The sequence below is a fragment of the Scyliorhinus canicula genome, chromosome 1 (genome assembly GCF_902713615.1).
Source record: "Scyliorhinus canicula chromosome 1, sScyCan1.1, whole genome shotgun sequence".
NCBI classification, from domain to species: domain Eukaryota; kingdom Metazoa; phylum Chordata; class Chondrichthyes; order Carcharhiniformes; family Scyliorhinidae; genus Scyliorhinus; species Scyliorhinus canicula.
Window position 1 is genome coordinate 69894215 of NC_052146.1, and position 17619 is coordinate 69911833.

The 17619-nt window shown below is 48.7% G+C and overlaps 1 pseudogene; it reads right to left on the reverse strand.

The window, feature by feature from the left end:
* Positions 1 to 12370: 12370 nt before the first annotated feature.
* On the reverse strand, positions 12371 to 12634 carry LOC119977408 (annotated as a pseudogene).
* Positions 12635 to 17619: the final 4985 nt, after the last annotated feature.

A 17619-nucleotide genomic window follows, 5' to 3' on the forward strand; every position in this document is an offset into this window, starting at 1 on the left:
AGCTTGGAGACATCTCATGATGCTAGCTGATAGTGTCACTAGTGAGGCTTTTACTCTGAGAGGGGCTGTGTGCTAGGGAGGGTTCCGGCAGCAGCAGTGCATGTGTCCTTTGTTTAGGGTGAGCTATACTAATCCCCTGCTTCCTAAGCTGTGGAGCTGTGCTCTCTAAGACAGTATAAAGGAACTACCTTGAGACGTAGATCCTTACCGAACCAACAGATTATGTTGCCACTCTAAGGAGTGCACTGAGGAGTGCCAACACCTGGTGGGCTGGAGATTAAGCATGGCCATGCCCATCCCTTAATAATACTGCTGGGGTATGAGGGTTTCCAGATGGGTGGGTTGCTGTGTGACCAGAAGCCCTCAAAGCATTTGCAGGATACTGTCAGCAGTCAGCAGTCTCAAAAGTCAGGAGCCTGTAAATTGCAACTAGGGAGTTGGTTTATATGAAATAATGCAGCAATGGGGGTCTCAACCAGGGCACCCCGATCTCGAGGGGACATCCAGAGTCCACATCCTTGTCACCAAGATGTTCCCCGCTACTCCCTAAGGTCCAGGCATATACTCCCCAGAAAGCCCGAAAAGTTTCAAAGGTTTGCTTACTGCGTTGCTCCCTCTTAACGATCATAGTGCCTGGGCCCCGCTTGTGAATACTTTCACCAAATCACACCTGCATGACTCCCAGCTGTGAGGGGTAGAACATAATGGGGTGGGGTGGAGGTGGTGGCGATTCGGGCTTCAGCCCGTTATTCATATTTAAATACATGTAAATGTCCGCTGGCACAGGGTGAATAGAGGACGACGGTGGGGCAGTGACGCATTGCAACGGCTCTGACAGCCGGCATCGATCCCAATTTTCAGGTGAAACGCCATTCTCCCCCCGACTGGGAATCCTGATACCAGTGTGAGCCAATGAAGAATCCACCCTGGGATCTCGCACAAAGCAGCACTCCCTCAATATTGCACAGGAGTGTCAGCCTAAAACTTTGTTATTTTAGTAGGTCCTTCACCTCGAATATTTATTCCACTGTTTGTGCCTTGAGCTCTGCTTTTGATTTAAAGATTTTGAAAGAAAAGAAAGGCTTTTATTTATATAGCATATTTAATAACCTCAGGATATGGCAAGGTATTTTACTGAAAATTAAGTACATTGAAGTGTCACTGTTGCAATGTAGGAGAAATAGCAGCCAATATTTACACAGCAGAATGCTCGAAGCAGTAATATATTAATGGCCATTTCATGTTTTGGTTGCGGGACAATAACAGACCAGTGCACCAGGGAAAACTCCCCTGTCCTTCTTTGAAGCATGTCATGGGAGCTTTTAGATCCCCCTGAAAGTACATAGGAGGCATCGGTTTAACATCTCATCTGAAAGGCGGCACCACACTACTGGAGCATTTGTACACAAGGCTCGGGAAGCTGGCTTCTTTTCCCTTGTATCTGGGGGAGGTTCGAATGAATTCCAAAGTCTGAGCGAGAACAAGCATTTTTTTTTCTTGTGAATATGTCTGTATTTGAAGCAAACACATTTCCTGGACTGGGTTCTGAAACTCTGCTATATTAGTACTGAGGCAACATGCCAAACCAAACAATAATCTCACATTCCATAATGTTTGAAAGCGGCTTTTAAGTTTAGCTTGTCGCAAAACAGGAATCGAATGCATGCCTGTGGTGCTTTGTGTTTGTAAAGAAATGTTACCTCCATGACGATTATTAATTTCACATTACAGAGCTTCAGTCTTCCTGATGCAGGTTACCATTGGTGGTTATCATGGTCCATGTGCTGAAGGTGGGGTGCATGACCCCCCCCCCCAAATATTTTTATTATTATTCTTCCACTGTGCGCAGGCATCACTGGCGAGGCCAACATATCATTGACCACCCCTAATTGCTTTTACAACTGCTGCAGTCCATGCAGAATAGGTACACAGTTCTTAGAGGAAGGAAGTTGCAGGATTTTGATCCAGTGACAGTAAAGGAATGGTGATATAGTTCCAAGTCAGAATAGTTAGTGGCTCGGAGGGAACTTGCAGGTGCTGGTGTCCCCATAAATCTGCTGCCCCTTTTCCTTCTTGGTGGAGTTTGCAAGCTTGGAAAGCTACTGAAAGAGCTTTGGTGAGTTGCTACAGTGTTGGCATACCCTTCTGCCACTGTGCACTGCCTGTGGAGGGAGTGGATGTTTAAGATTGTGGTTGGGATGCCTATTAAGCTGGCTGCCTTGTCCTGGTCAAGCTTCTTGAGTGTTGTCAGAGTTCTTGAGTGTTGCACTCATCCAGTCGAGTGGAGAGTATTTAATCTCACTCCTGACTTGTGCCTTGTTGATGGTTGTCAGATTTTGAGGTGTCAGGAGATGAGTTACTCAACTCTGAATTCCCAGCCTCTGATCTGCTATTGTAGCCACAATATTTATATGGCTTGTCCAATTTAGTTTCCAGTTAATGGTTATCCCAAGATGTTGATGATGGGGAATTTAGTGATGGTGATGCCATGGAATGTCAAAGAGAATTGGTTAGATCCTCTCTTTTGGAGATGGTCATTTTCTGGCACAAATATTACTTGCCACTTCTCAGCACTCGCCTGAATGTTATTGAGGTCCTGATGCACATTACATCATTTTATATTACCTCAGTTGCTTATAATGGTCTACACCTCCCCATGGAAAATATAACTTAATGATTCGGTGTGACTGTGCATTGTCCTTTTTTGTTGTCAGTTTTCAATGACAAATGTGTACATTGCTATCTGCATTTGATGTTCTCATCTAAAAAAGTGGATCCATGCCATTTAAAATAAGGCAAGCTGTGGTGATGTTGTACTGAATGGTTCAAGGTACTGGTTGTGTCACACTGGATAGAGCGAGGACACTGGCTGTATCACCAGGGAAGGCGGTGCCATAGTCATATCGTCACTGGACTAGTAATCCAGAGACCCAAGGTAATGCTCTGGGAGCCCAGGTTTAAATCCCAGCAGAGACTGAATTCCATAAAGCAATCTAGAATGAAACCATTGTTGATTGTTGTAAAAACCCCACATGTGACTTCAGATCCACAGCAATGTAGTTGATTCTTAATGCCCCTTGAAATGTCCTGACAAGCCAATATTCATATTATGTCTTTAATGTAATGAAATGTGCTTAGGTGCTTCACGAGAGTGTTATAAAACAAATTATGACACAGAGCCACACAGGAGATATTATGTTGTATTAGATTAGTCAATGTCAGATAACATAGGGGACAGGAGGGGAGGTTAGGTGGTCAGCAGTTTAGTGGGAATAGGATCGAGGGAACAGGAGATGGGTTGGGGGGGTGGCACGAGGAGAGGAATTAGAGAAATATAGGGCGAAATTCTCCGACCCCCACGACGGGTCGGAGAATAGCGGGAGGGCCTTCCCGACATTTTTCCCGCCCTCCCGCTATTCTCCCCCACCCCCCGCCCAACTCCCGACCCGAATCGCTGCCGCCGTTTTTTTACGGCCGGCAGCGATTCACAGCTGTTCGATGGGCCGAAGTCCCAGCCCTTTACGCCGTTTTTACGAACGGCAAACACACCTGGTCTGGCCGTTCGTAAAAACGGCGTCACAAACTCGCTTTTCATAACCATGGCACCGATTGGCACGGCAGTACCACGGCCGTGCCAAGGGTGCCATGGGCCCGCGATCGGTGGGCACCGATCGCGGGCAGCGGGCCCGATGCCCGCGCACTCTTTCTCCTTCCGCCGCCCCGCAGTATCCATTCGCGGGGCGGCTGAGGGGCAACCCGGCCCGCGCATGCGCGGGTTTCGCGCAAATACGCGATGACGTCATCCGCGCATGCGCGGGTTGGAGTATTCCAATCCGCGCATACGCGGCTGACGTCATATGACGCGTCAGCCGGCGCTAACTCCGGCAAGCGGGCTTAACGATATTCGTTAAGCCCGTCATGCCGGAGCTTACGGCGTCGGGCTGCTAGCCCCGACCGGGGACCAGAATCGGTTCCCGGTCGGGAAGGGGCGCGCTGGCGTCAAACCCGCCCGGGTTTGACGCCAGCTTTACGATTTCTCCCGTTTTGGGAGAATCGCGCCCGTAGAAGTTCAAGAGGTAGCATTAAAGGACATTAGGGCCATTAAGCTCATGGAAAACAGGGTCACAGCTGAGGTAGCTGAACAGAAGTTCTTGATCTTCATGACAAAGATGTGACGTGAAGTGGTGAAAACGTGGGAGAGGGGCTTAAGCAGACATTTCTGTTTGTTTTTATAATCAACTTGACAGATTGCTCTGAAGTAATTTATGGTGAGGTGTACTTCCAGCTAAGAAACTCAAGTTGTATTCACATTAACTTGTAGGGGGCGGTTCTCCAATATGGAGCATAAGTGTTTGCACCCGACGGCGCGAACGGGGCCCAGGTATGACCGATTCTGGCCCCCACAGCACGGCGCTGGAGCGGTTCACGCCGCTCCAGCCTCCTTTCGTGGCGGGAGACTTCTTTAGCACGCCGGCCCCAATTCAACATGGAGTCGGTGTTCAGGGGCCAGCCGCGCCAGAAAGTAGGCCTGGGGGGGGGGGGGGGGGGGGGGGGGTGAAGAGGCCAGCCCGCCGATCGGTGTGCCCCAATCGTGGGCCAGACCCCATCGGAGGCCCTCCCCGGTGAAGGAATCCCCCCTCACAGGCTGCCCCCTGACCATTCGCGCAGAGTTCCCGCCGGCAGCAACCAGGGGTGAACAGCGCTGGCGGGACTCTGACATATCGGCGCGGCCGCTCGGCCCATTCGGGCCGGAGAATCGGCAGCCCCGCCAATTCCAGCGGCCAGCGCCGCGCCAAATGAGCCGGCACAAATGGCGCGGTTGCGGCGATTCTCCGGCCCGGCGGGAGAATTGCTCCCGTAATACATCAGCTTCAGGGTTCATTGTGGCCTGCAGGATCAGTAGTCTGACTCATGGTGTGCTGAAATTAATTAAAATTTATTATTGCCACTCTCCTGACTCCATGTTGCACTTCCGGTGCGCTCGTCCCACCCCTTGGCGCAATGCTGTGCTCCTTGATGGATTCTTCACTCTCTGGGCCTGTGCTCTAATCTCTGGCAGCAATCTGCTTCCTGGCTCCATATAAGAGAACAGTTGTTTCCAAATGAGATAAACAAAGAATAGGGAACAGCTCCTCCTTCCTCATGCGCTAAAAGTGCAAAATGGTGAGGACACTTCATTTCTATAAACAATGAGTGGGAAGTTATATTGAGATAGATTTTTGTTACAACTTATTTGGAATGAGGGAGAGTACACATTTCATAACTAAGTAATTCAGCAGTATAAAAAGATGCAAAAAAATTCAGCTCAAAGCACAAGTCTATTGATAAGTAATTGAGTAATGGGGAGACAGAGTCAGTAGTGTAGTGGTATTGTCACTCGCCTAGTAATCCAGATACCTAGGGTAAAGCTCTGGGGGTCCAGGTTTGAAACCCATCACGGCAGATGATGAAATTTGATTTCAATAAAAGGGAACAATTGTCGATTGTTGTCAGGTTCACTCTAGGTTGCCCTTTAGGAAAGGAAATCTTTTATTTTTAATGTTTTTATTCTCCATTTTCACATTTTCCATCAAAATTTACACCCCACCCACAGACAGTACACAGTAACAGATACAAAATCAATCCCCTTGACAATAACAACGATCCCATCCTCCCACCACCCCAAACAACGGCCCACCTGTCAATATATGCATCCAATAAAACAAACCCTCCCACGGTGGAAACAAAAAACAAAAAAGAAAAAGAAAAAGGCACCGGGACCGCCCATGGTCACCATAGAGTCCACCAACCCCCCACCCTCCCCCCACACTCAACGCCGTCCAACCTCTGAAAGAGTACTGTACATGATTCCCAAGAGTTGTAAACACCCCGCCCCCCCTCCAACTCCTCCCATCCACTGCCTCTTGTAAAACTCCTCCCACCAACCTCGGTTCCTTCCTCCCAACTTTCCAGCCCAGCTAGACCACTCGGACCCTATTCTGCCAGTCTCCGATGGCCGCAGCCCCTCCCCCCACCTCTCCCATTCACGGCTTAAACCGGCCAGCGTGGAGGGCCCCGCCCGTGTCCCTTTCCCCCTTGCCCGGCCCTAGGAAAGCCCAGAAATCCCCTTTCAGCACACAAACCCCGCATATCCACCTACACCCAAAAGAGCCTCACTTTGAGTGAAAGTCTCATCACTTCCCTTGTCCAAATATATATACAACATTGGCTCCTTTAGCCCATGCACCCACACGCAGTGAAACAAAAAAGAAGAAAATACAGTCATGAGGTTACATCGGCACAAGGCCATTTCTCAATTTCTCAGTTCTGCCACAGTCCTTCTGCCTTCGCAAACTCCTCCGCTGCTTCCGCTGTTCCAAAATAAAAGTCCTTGAGCTTGTAAGTCACCCTCAGCTTTGCTGGATATACAATTCCGCACTGCACCTTGTTAATGTACAGTGCCCTCTTCACCCGGTTGAAAGCAGCCCGCCTCCTCGCCAGCTCCACCGTCAAGTCCTGGTATACACGTATACCAGCTCCAGCCCACTGCACCACCCGCTTCTGCTTAACCCAGCACAGGACGTTCTCCTTCACACTGTACCTATGGAAGCACAGAGTCACTATCCTTGGCGGTTCACTCGCCTTTGGTACAGGCCTCCACGACCAATGAGCCCGATCCAGTTCATATCGGGAGGGATCCTCCCCCTCCCCCAATAGTTTCGCCAGCATCGCGGCTAAATACTCAGTCGGCCTCGGCCCTTCAACTACTTCGGGCATTCCCACAATCCTCAAATTCTGTCATCAGGATCTGTTTTCCAGGTCTTCCATTTTTCCTCGCAGATCCTTGTTAATCTTCATCACCTTGCACATCTCCTTCCCCATCGAGGTAAGTTGATCACCATGCTGGAATGTCTCCTCCACTTCCTTCAGCGCCTCCCTTGCTCCCGCATCTCCGCCACTGCGCTCGCCAACGCCGTCGTTACCGGGGAAATCGCCTCCTCCACCAGCACACTCAAAACCTCCCTCATCTTCCTCATTGTCTCCATGTATTTTGTAAACTGCCTTTCGAATTCCGCAGCCATTACCTTAGTTATTTCTTTAGCCGTAAGCAATGCGGCCTCCCCTGGTGCTCCAGCCTCCATTTTCCTTGGTGACCCCGTGGTGACCTTTCCATTCCCCGACGAACCTTCAGCTGTTTTTTTAACGGCCGTTTTTTTGTTCACCCTCGACATTTTCCTTTACTGTGTCTTCACTGTGCCTCCTCTGTGCCTTCTCCCTGCTTTTGCCGCCTCCGTGGACCCTGGGACCGGATTTAAAGCCCCAAAAATGCCGTTCCCGAACGGGAGCCCTCCATTGCGCGGCTGCCTCCCGCCCGCCGTCAACGGAAGTCCCTTTAGGAAAGGAAATCTGCTGTCCTTACCTGGTCTGGCCTACATGTGACTCCTATTCCAGACCCACTGCAATGTGGTTGACTCTTAACTACCTCGCGATTAGAGATGGGCAATAAATGGGCAACCAGTGACGACCACATCCCATGAACAACTAAATAAAAATAAAAGAATTGCATAGGAATTGGGATAAGAAAAAGCACTGAAATATCTGTGTGTGTGTGTGTGTGAATTTATTTGTCAGGATGAATTGTTGTAACCCTTAGAGGATTGATGCTAATGTTGTAGAAACCGGACAAATTTCTACAGCCTTTTCCACATTCAACACAGTCAAATGTGAGGTTAAATTTAACTCTCTTGTTAAAAAAAGATTTTCATTAAAACTTTCAATATTTTAACATTTTTACAAAGAATACACACCCAACACAAACCACTGCACTCTCCCAACACCCTTGGCAACCAGATGTCCAAAGTGTAAGATAACCAAACCCATCTCTTGTGGAACCCCCCATCTACCCCTCTTAGACCATATTTCACTTTCTCCAATTATAGGAACTCCGTTAGACTCTGAGGCACAGGGGGAGAAGCTGACCTCCACCCCAACAGGACCCGAGTGTGAGCGATCAACAAGGCAAAGGCTAAGACATCTGCCCCATACCCGTCTGCAATTCCAGCAGATCTGACAGTCCAAATATAGATTAGAGGGGATAGGCTCCAAATCTACGTGTAGGACCTCTGACATGGTGCTAAAACATTGCCGCCAAAATTTCTTCAACTTTGGGTAGAACCAGAACATACAAACATGATTGGCTGGGCCTCTCCCACACTGCTGACCGCTATCCACCACTCCCTCAAAAATGCCAGCTCATCCTCGCCTTCATTAAGTGCACCCTGTGCACCATTTTTAATTGAATAAACCCCAGTTTTGCACATGAGATTGAGGTATTAACCCTCCATAGCACTTTGCACCATAATCCTTCCTTCAACGTCATACCCAGCTCCTCCTCCCACCTGGCCTTAATCCCTTCCGTAGACACCTTATCCTCCTCCATGATCCTACTATAAATCTCCAAAACAACCCCACCCTCCAGCCCCATCACTGACAGCACCGCGTCCAGTAACGAAGAGGATAGTGCCACCGGAAAGTTCGGGAAGATCTTTCTCGCAAAGTTCCGCACCTGCTTCTATCTGAAGCCCTCCTTGCGTTGGAGCCCAAACTTTACCCACAACTCCTCCCAAGTTTGGGAACCGCCGCTCCCAAAACAAATCCTTCACCCTCTCTCCCATCCCCAGAACCTCAGATCCATGCTCCCTGGCTCAAACCCATGGTTCCTTATCGGCATCACCCTCAAACCTGTCCGCAACTTAAAGTGCTGCCGGAATTGCCTTCAAATCTTCAGCGTGGCTACCACCAGAGGACTTCCCAAATACTTCCCTGGGGCAGACGGTAGCAGCGCCATTGCCAGTACCCGCAATCCCGACCCTTACAGGAACCCGCCTCGATCAGCACTCATAAGGCCTCCACCTCCCTACTTTGTTCTCTTTTAATCAAAACATTTTCTTCAGAACAGAGACCTTAACTGTACCACTGTGACGTTCCTTTCCATTACTCACACCTGGCATCTTTGTAGCCTTGCTAAGTAATTTTATCACTGAGTGCCAAATTTGGAGCAGGTTTTTGACTACAAGCCCTGGCTACTATGGAGTGGATTGAGAGTTTCCAACTCATTTTTCAACAGGCCTTGCAGAATAAAAGAGGAAGTCGTCAGACCCAGGATCCAGTAGTGAAAGGGCAATGTGCTAATGTGAAGAGTCACTCAGCCACCAAGGTATTTTAATTCAAAGATATCCAACAGATTCTTGAAATAAACCAGAGAGAAAATCATTTTTTTTTTAAAAAGGTGGATATGTACAAAATATTGGAAACAAGCTGAAATAGTCAAAAGCAAATTCTAGTAATAGGGATGAATCTATTTTCTTGGCACCAGCCCTCAACAGAGCCCTGGAGAATCTCAGAGAAAAATAGCATTTGATAATAATAATGATGAAAAAGGACTGAGTAAATGAGATTTGCTGGGCTTCACTGGATAACTCCTGCTTCTTTGGGACTGAATTGTGTCTTCATGCTTTATTTTAAGAAACATTATTAAAGCAGAAAAAAGATGGGCCAGAACTGAAAGAACAATAAATGGCAGCTCTTGATATCCTAGGTGGAGATGCTGGGAATGGCTTCTCCCTTTCATGCCTCTAGAGACACATTAACATGTTTCTGAAGCCTATGCATTATTCCATTTCCAGGCTGTAACTCTCCAAAATACAAAACTCTGTGCCTTGCTTTTTCCCTTTTCCAAATTTTCCTTTCTTACAGGTTATATTGCTTACCACCTATTATTTCACTCTTACATATTGCTCTGATCTTTGTTAACTGGTACTGGTGGGTTCCGGGGACAACAGGTTTCATTGAGGTGTTGAGTTTGGTTTTTGGGGTGGCACGGTGGCGCAGTGGTTAGCACTGCTGCCGACGGCACTGAGAACCCGGGTTCGATCCTGGCCCCGGGTCACTGTCTGTGTGGAGTTTGCACATTCTCCCTGTGTCTGCGTGGGTCTCACCCCCACAACCCAAAGATGTGCAGGGTAGGTAGATTGGCCATGCTAAATTGCCCCTTAATTGGAAAAATAAATAATTGTGTACCCTAAATTTATTTATTTTTTTAAAAAGAGTTTGGTTTTCAACTTGTTGCCCAGGAATTGTGAATCGATGAAAATAAAAATTTGGCAGTTTCTATAATGGGCAACTCGCGTTTTGTACAAGGATAGGAAATTAAAAAGCTACCCCATGTGGAGATTACGTGATGTAAGCATGAGAGTGGCTGCGTTTTTGTGAACTCTGCCTCTGCTCATCTTTCGATCTTTATTTTTATCCTTAGGCTAACTTTCTTTTTATCTTTTCTTATTCTGCATGGTTAGGGCAATGTACCAGGAGTTGTTGGTCAGTGTTTCATCTTTATTGAGTCGAGTTGAAAGGCTTTAATCTTTGTTGATTTGTGGCAGGTGGAGAAAGATGGGGTGGGCACTGTCTATTAGTGGCACAGCTACCTTTGGAAGGATTCCTGTCGTGATGGTATGGTGTTCACCAGCAGATCTTTGCTGCTAGCGATGAAGTTGATGTATCTGAATGACCTGGCTCTGCAGTGCGGGATGTCAAAGCCCAGTTGCAGGGGTTGCGAGGTGTCTTTATGAAGGCAGTGGCAGCACAGGGGGTGGTTCTTGTGACAGAGAGAGAATTGTTTTTGGTGGAAGTCCGCCTGAGATCCCGGGAGTGGCAGAACCTATCGTCCAATCTGAGGGGTGTGGACGAGGATGAAGGGGGACCGGTGTGGAGCCTGACTGAGCCTGGTGTCTCTGGTGGGGTGGTGAAGTTCCCAGCCAAGTCTGAGAACAGGCCAGGCTGCTATATTTGGGAATCTTGACCAGGAAGGCGGACAATTTAAATTCGATGGAGCACACTTGATCCTGTCTTTGAGGCCTGAGGCTGGGGTGGCCTTCTGAACTCTGATTCTGTATGGTCCTGTTGCTGATGTCAGTCGAGAGGGGTGGCCTGAGTTGATAGGGGCATTCCCCACCTACGAGAGCTGAGGTTGTTGACCACCTGGGAGCAGTGAAGTCTGCAGGCAGGAAACAATGAAGCTCCGATCGTTGAAATCCTTGGAAGATCCTGAGGAATGGTCTCAGTTTTAGAACCTGCCTTATCCTTCATGCCTACTTTCTTTGTGCGGCAGCGGAATGATCTTTTATCCTGATGACTACCCAGCTCCCCAGTTGTGATTCTGGACATTCATTCCCTGTTAATTATGATGTTGTCTGTTAATGTTGTTAATTTAGCTGTTTGCAGGGAAGTGAATTATTTGGGGGTGATATCCTGCACTGTTTATTATCCTAAATTAATAAGATTCTATCATGTTAAGCTGGATATTATTTGTGTGATTTGTACAGTTTCTTTAACCTTTTTCATCCTTGGGAGGAGGAGGATGATGAACTGGAGCGGGGTGAAGGATGTTGGTGGTAAGATTAGTTTAGTCCTTGCTGTGCTTGAGGAAGGTCCCTCGTAGTCAGATCTAATTCTTTTCTTTTTGGCTGTGCATATTCTTCTTCAGGCCCAGGCAGGCTGTGTTAATCCTGTTGACGGGAATTTTGATGAGCTCCCCTTTGGCGGGGGCGGGGGGGTGGGGGGGGGGGCATTATTTACCCGTATTAGGTCTCACTCTTTGGCTGTTCTTCTGTTGTCAGAACTTTTGTGAGCAAGGTCATCTTTAATAACCTTTATTAAAATGTGGTGGTAGGTGGAGCGTCTGGTAGGGTGGTCCCCCTCAAGGTGATTTTTTAGGCGACATGATTTGCATGGAACCAGACAGGTTTTTGGTGGTGGTGGTGGTCCTAGGGGCTAGTTCTTTCATGTCTTTATTTAATTCCCACACCGGCGGAGAATTTGGAATTCTCCCTCTGTGTACCGTAACAGGTGCCGCAATGTGGCGACTCAGAGCTTTTCACAGTAACTTCATTGCAGTGTTAATGTAAGCCTACTTGTGACAATAAGAGATTATTATTATTATAATGCCGGTGCTCAGTGAGACCAGGCCGGTGTCTCAGTCATTATCCTGTTGCTCCTTGGGCAGTGACACCTTCCTTGGAGATGTTGAATTGGGGTAGGTCAGAAGATAGGGCCCTTGGTTAACTCCCATGGTCCCAAGTGGCGGCTGGCTGCCCGATCTTTGTTCTAAAGTTAGTTCTGACAGTTCTTGCTCATCTTCCTCATTTATCTTTAGACTTGGCTAGGTGTTAGGAGCATTACTTATATTCCTCTTAGTTTTGATGGGTGTTGGAAGGTGGGACTTGGTGGCACGGAAAAGCAGATACCTATTTTTGTTGGATTTGGAGTGGGCCGAATTGCATTGATGGTTTCAGTGGGGTGGGGCGGGGGGGAGAGTTGATTCCACAGCCAGTGCTCACTGATCATTCAGCTCCTGCAGACGGCGAATTGCAGACATTATTGTAACAACTGAGGTGATGTTGTAGGCCCAAGCTCCTCCAGCCACTGTTTTCATGCAAGATTCACAATGCCAGATACCGACTGCTCTGCGCTTCATATTTGTTTACCTGCAGAAGGAGCAGGTGTATTTCGCATGCTGACTGATCTTGATTTTTTTCACCATTCTGTATCGGGTCCTATATTTCCCAACAATTCCCACTTTCTTGGTGGGTTTCGCCATCTTGCCGGATGGACTTGCGCAGTAAGAGTTTGTCGAATGCCCCATAGCAGTGGGGTTCTCTTCTGATATTCTGTTTTTTAGCTATGGGTGTGATGTAGGTCTAAATTGTTGTCTGTATCCTGTTCAGGTGCAGGCGGATTTTGACCCTGATTCATCCGTTCTTGTTCCTAAAACTGTAGTGACTGTTATTTTGTGCTGTACCTGTTGTACTTCGACACCCGCAGTTGCCTTTTCGTTTTTGCTTGTTTTATGCGAATTTGTGTGAAACTGGAAAAACGGCAATAAACAGATGCTTAAAAAATATCTACCCTATTATATTGGTTTAAGAACAAGTAATTTGGCTCTATGTACAAAACTACATTCTGACAACATTGGTTGAGGTGGTGACAATTAGCCTTGCATTTAATAGTCTGCATGCATTGGAAGGCTGCCTGGAAAGCAAGCCTGCAGGAATGGTCTAGGACAATTTTCTGCAGATAATCAAGGTTGGTAAAAGGATGTTGAATTGCAGCCATCCTTGGTATTATCATGGAGATCATACTTCAGCTTTAAGAATGTTTCTGATACTGAACAGTCATAACCTTCGAGACGACCAGGACAGCAATTCCTCTGATGTTGTCATCAAGCTGAATCGTCAAAATGGCTTCAGACTATACTGAACCCACGATTCAGAGAAGTAAAGCCCATGATCTATGGATACAGGTTTTGTCAAATGTCAGTAGCAAGTAAAGCTGAATATGAATGAGGAGTCTCACCCTTTTATCATTGCTTGTTTTCAGTCATGTCAGCTTCAGGCCCTCACACATACTGCTTAGTGTAAATTGAGAAGTGAGTCAAAATTCAAAGACTTTCATATGTTTAAATAGAGAGCACTGTTGCTCGTTGTGTTCTCTCTTTAATTGGCTCTGTTTATGGCGGTTAATATGGTCAACTTCCTTAATTCTAATTACGTTTGCTCAAGAGTTGCCAGGTATCTTTCGATACCACCACAAGGTTCAAAACCGAATACTGATGAAAGACTCGATACACCAGTTAGTGAGTTCGAAATCAATGCTCATTTATTTACACACACAGTTAATTATACTCATGCACAAACTCTACCATCTAAACTATCACTACAGGGCACTGTACATTAGCAAGGTGTAGTGCGGCATTGTGTATCCAGCGAAGCTGAGGGTGACTTATAAGCTCAAGGACTTTTATTTTGGAACGGCGGAAGCAGCGGAGGAGTTTGCGAAGGTAGAAGGACTGTGGCAGAACTGAGAAATTGAGATATGGCCATGTGCTGATGTAACCTCATGACTGTATTTTCTTCATTTTTGTCTCTTCTTTTTTTTAGTTCTACTGCGTGCGGGTGTATGGGCTAAAGGAGCCGATGTTGTATATATTTGGACAAGGGAGGTGCTGGGATTTGCACTCGAAGTGAGGGCTCTTTGGTGTGTGGGTGTGTATGCGGGGTTTGTGTGCTAAATGGGGGTTTCTGGGCTTTCCTAGGGCCGGGCAAGGGGGAAAGGGACCCGGGCGGGGGCCTCCGCGCTGGCAGGTTTAAACCGGTCAGTGAACGGGAGTGAGGTGGGGGGAGGGGCTGCGGTCATCGGAGACTGGCAGAACAGGGTCCGAGTGGTCTAGCCGGGGTGGAAAGTTGGGGGGAAGGAACCGAGGTTGGGGGGAGGTGTTTTACAAGAGGCAGTGGGCAGGAGGAGTTGGAGGGGGGGGAGGGAGGGTTTACAACTCTTGGGTATCACATACGGTACTTTTTCAGAGGTTGGACGGCATTGAATATGGGGGGTGGGGGGAGGGGACTCTAGGGTGACCATGGGCTCGGGGGGGGGGGGGAGAAGGGGGGAGGGGGGGGGAGGGGGGTGGAAGGGGGGAGGGGGGAAGGGGGGAGTGGACACTATGGTGACCATGGGCGGTCCCGGACTCCTTTCTCTTTTTCTCTTGTGTTTTTTGTTTCCACTGTGGGAGGATTTGTTTCATTGGATGCATATATTGACAGGTGGGCCGTTGTTTCGGGGTGGTGGGAGGATTGGATCGCTGTTATTGTTAAGGGGATTTACTTTGTATTTGTTACCGTTTACTGTTTGGGAGTGGGGGGTGAATTTTGGGAGGAAATGTGAAAATGGAGAATAAAACATTAAAAAAAAAAACGAAACTACCACTACTACTAAAGCCTTTACTTAGCTTCGGGTGCCCACTCAGTCAGAGGAACAATGGCCGTTGTCCGGTTCTGAGGCTGCTGGGGTCGAGCTGGTACAGAATAGTAGCTAGGAGTGCCTATCTCGTAGCGTGCGTTGACTTTGGACTTACTTGTTCTGGTGCAGCTGCTAGGCAGGTCTCTCCTCACTGAGAGCCAAGGCCAAGAGAGCGATTCTCTCTTGGGGGATCCTTCTTATACCCAAAGGGGGCTTTGCGGCTTTTGGGCTGACCTTGAACTTGGTCGCAATTAATTGGACCGTATCTTGATCATCGGTACCGGTTTCCTCCAATAAAGGGGCGGCTGCCCTGATTGCTGGGCGGGCCCTAGGTGGCCGTTGGCCTGCTTTGTTCTAGTCTCCTCTGGCGCCGGGGTGTCTGCTTTAGTATTGTTTACCTAAATGTTAATCTTTTGTCCCCGGAGATGGCTCATTATATGGTAATGGCTTTGCAGTATCGGTCTTGTCTGGGAGCTACGGCTCCAATCAACAGACAAACCTTGCACCTGCTTGCTTTCTCAGCATTGTCCATTTTCCCTGTATTCTTTGCAAAGTGTCCATTTTGTAATCGGGACGTGGCCACCCCAGGTGGGTTTGACACGTACAAGAGCAGGTCGTCCGCATAGAGAGAGACTCTATGTTCCACCCCCCCTCCCATTCATTCCCTTCCACCCCTTCACAGCTCTCAACGCAATCGCCAACGGCTCTATGGCCAGCGCGAACAGCAACGGGGAGAGTGGGCATCCCTGTCTGGTCCGGCGATGCAGTCTGAAATACTCTGACATTACCCTGTTTGTCCTAACACTAGTTTTTGGGGCCTGGTACAATAGTCTGACCCAATTAACCAGTCCCTCCCCGAACCCAAACTGTCCCTGCACCTCCCACAGATAGTCCCACTCCACCCGGTTGAAGGCCTTCTCAGCGTCCATTGCCATCACTACCTCCACCTCCTTGCCCGTCAGGGGCATCATGATTACATTAAGCAGTCTTCTAAAGTTAGCCGTCAGCTGCCTGCCTTTCACAAACCCTGTCTGATCGTCCCCAATCACCCCCGATACGCAGTCCTCAATTCTAATCGCCAGGACCTTTGCCAGGAGCTTGGCATCCACATTAATCAGGGAGATTGGCCTGTATGACCTGCAGGATTCCAGGTCCTTGTCCCGTTTCAATATCAGTGAGATGGTGGCTTGCAACATCATCGGCGGCAGGATCCCCCTGTCCTTTGCCTCATTAAAAACCCTTGTCAAGACCGGTCCCACTATCTCTGAGAACTTCTTGTAAAACTCTACTGGGTATCCATCCGGTCCTGGGGCTTTCCCCGACTGCATGGCCTTTAGGCCCCCCAATACCTCCTCTGCTCTAATTGGGGCCCCCAGCTCCTCCACTAGTCCCCAGCCTACTTTTGGGAATGTTAGCCCGTCCAGGAACCTTTTCATCTCCTCCAGCCCTTCCGGGGGTTCTGAAGCATACAGCTTACTATAGAAGTCTGGGAATACCTTATTCAGCCCTGCCGGGTCCTCCACTCTGCTCTGCTCCCCGTCAATCACTTATTTCCCTGGCCGCCTCCCTCTTCCTGAGTTGCTGCGCTAGCAATCTGCTGGCCTTCTCCCCATGCTCATACACCACTCCCCTCGCCTTCCTAAGTTGTTCCACGGCCCTACTCGTGGATAGGACCCCCAGTTCCGCCTGCAGTCTCCGTCTTTCCCTGATTAGGTCCTCCCCCGGTGATCCCGCATGTTCCTCGTCTATCCGATAAATTTCCCTAACCAATCTGTCCATTTTTGCTCTGTCCGCCCTATCCGTGAGCCCGAATTGAGATCAGCTCCCCCCTCACTACTGCCTTCAACGTCTCCCACAGGATCGCTGCTGAAACCTCCCCCGTATCGTTCGCCTGCAAGTAATTTTGCATACACTTCCGAAGTGTCTCACATATCCCCTCCTCCAACAACAATCCTACGTCTAACCTCCACTGCGGGCGTTGGTAATTCGCCCCACCGACCTGCAGGTCCACCCAATGCGGGCATGGTCCGAAATAGCGATTGCCGAATATTCCGTATTTTTTACCTCCCCTACACAGTCCCTGCTCATGATAAAGAAATCCATCCTAGAATACACTTTATGAACATGCGAGTAAAACGAATAGCCCCCTCCCGTCGGCTGTCTGGCTCTCCATGGGTCCACTGCCCCCATTTGCTCCATGAACCCTTTCAACTCCCTTGCCATTGCTGGGAGCCTACCCGTTCTGGGACATGACCGGTCCAGCCCTGGATCAAGGACCGTATTAAAGTCCCGCCCATTATCAACCCACGAGAGTCTAGGTCCGGGATCTTCCCCAGCACTCTTTTGATAAAGTCCACGTCGTCCCAGTTCGGAGCATACATGTTCACCAGCACCACTCTCCTCCCTTCCAGCTTGCCCCATACCATAAGGAATCTGCCCCCGCCGTCTGCGCTTACGCCCTCCGCCTCAAATTGAACCCGCTTATTGATCATAATTGCTACCCCCCTGGACTCAGAGTCCAAGTCCGAGTGGAAGACCTGGCTAATCCAGCCCTTCCTTAGCCTGGTCTGGTAAGACACTTTCAGATGTGTCTCCTGCAACATAATTACGTCCGCCTTCAGAGCAAATGCACGAACACACGCGCCCTTTTAACTGGCCCATTTAGTCCCCTGATGTTCCAGGTGATCAGCCTGGTTGGGGGGCACTACACCCCCCCCCCCCCCCCCCCCCCATGCCAGTCAGCCATAACCTTTCTTGGGCCCGCCTCGGCCCGTGCGCCGCGCCATTCTT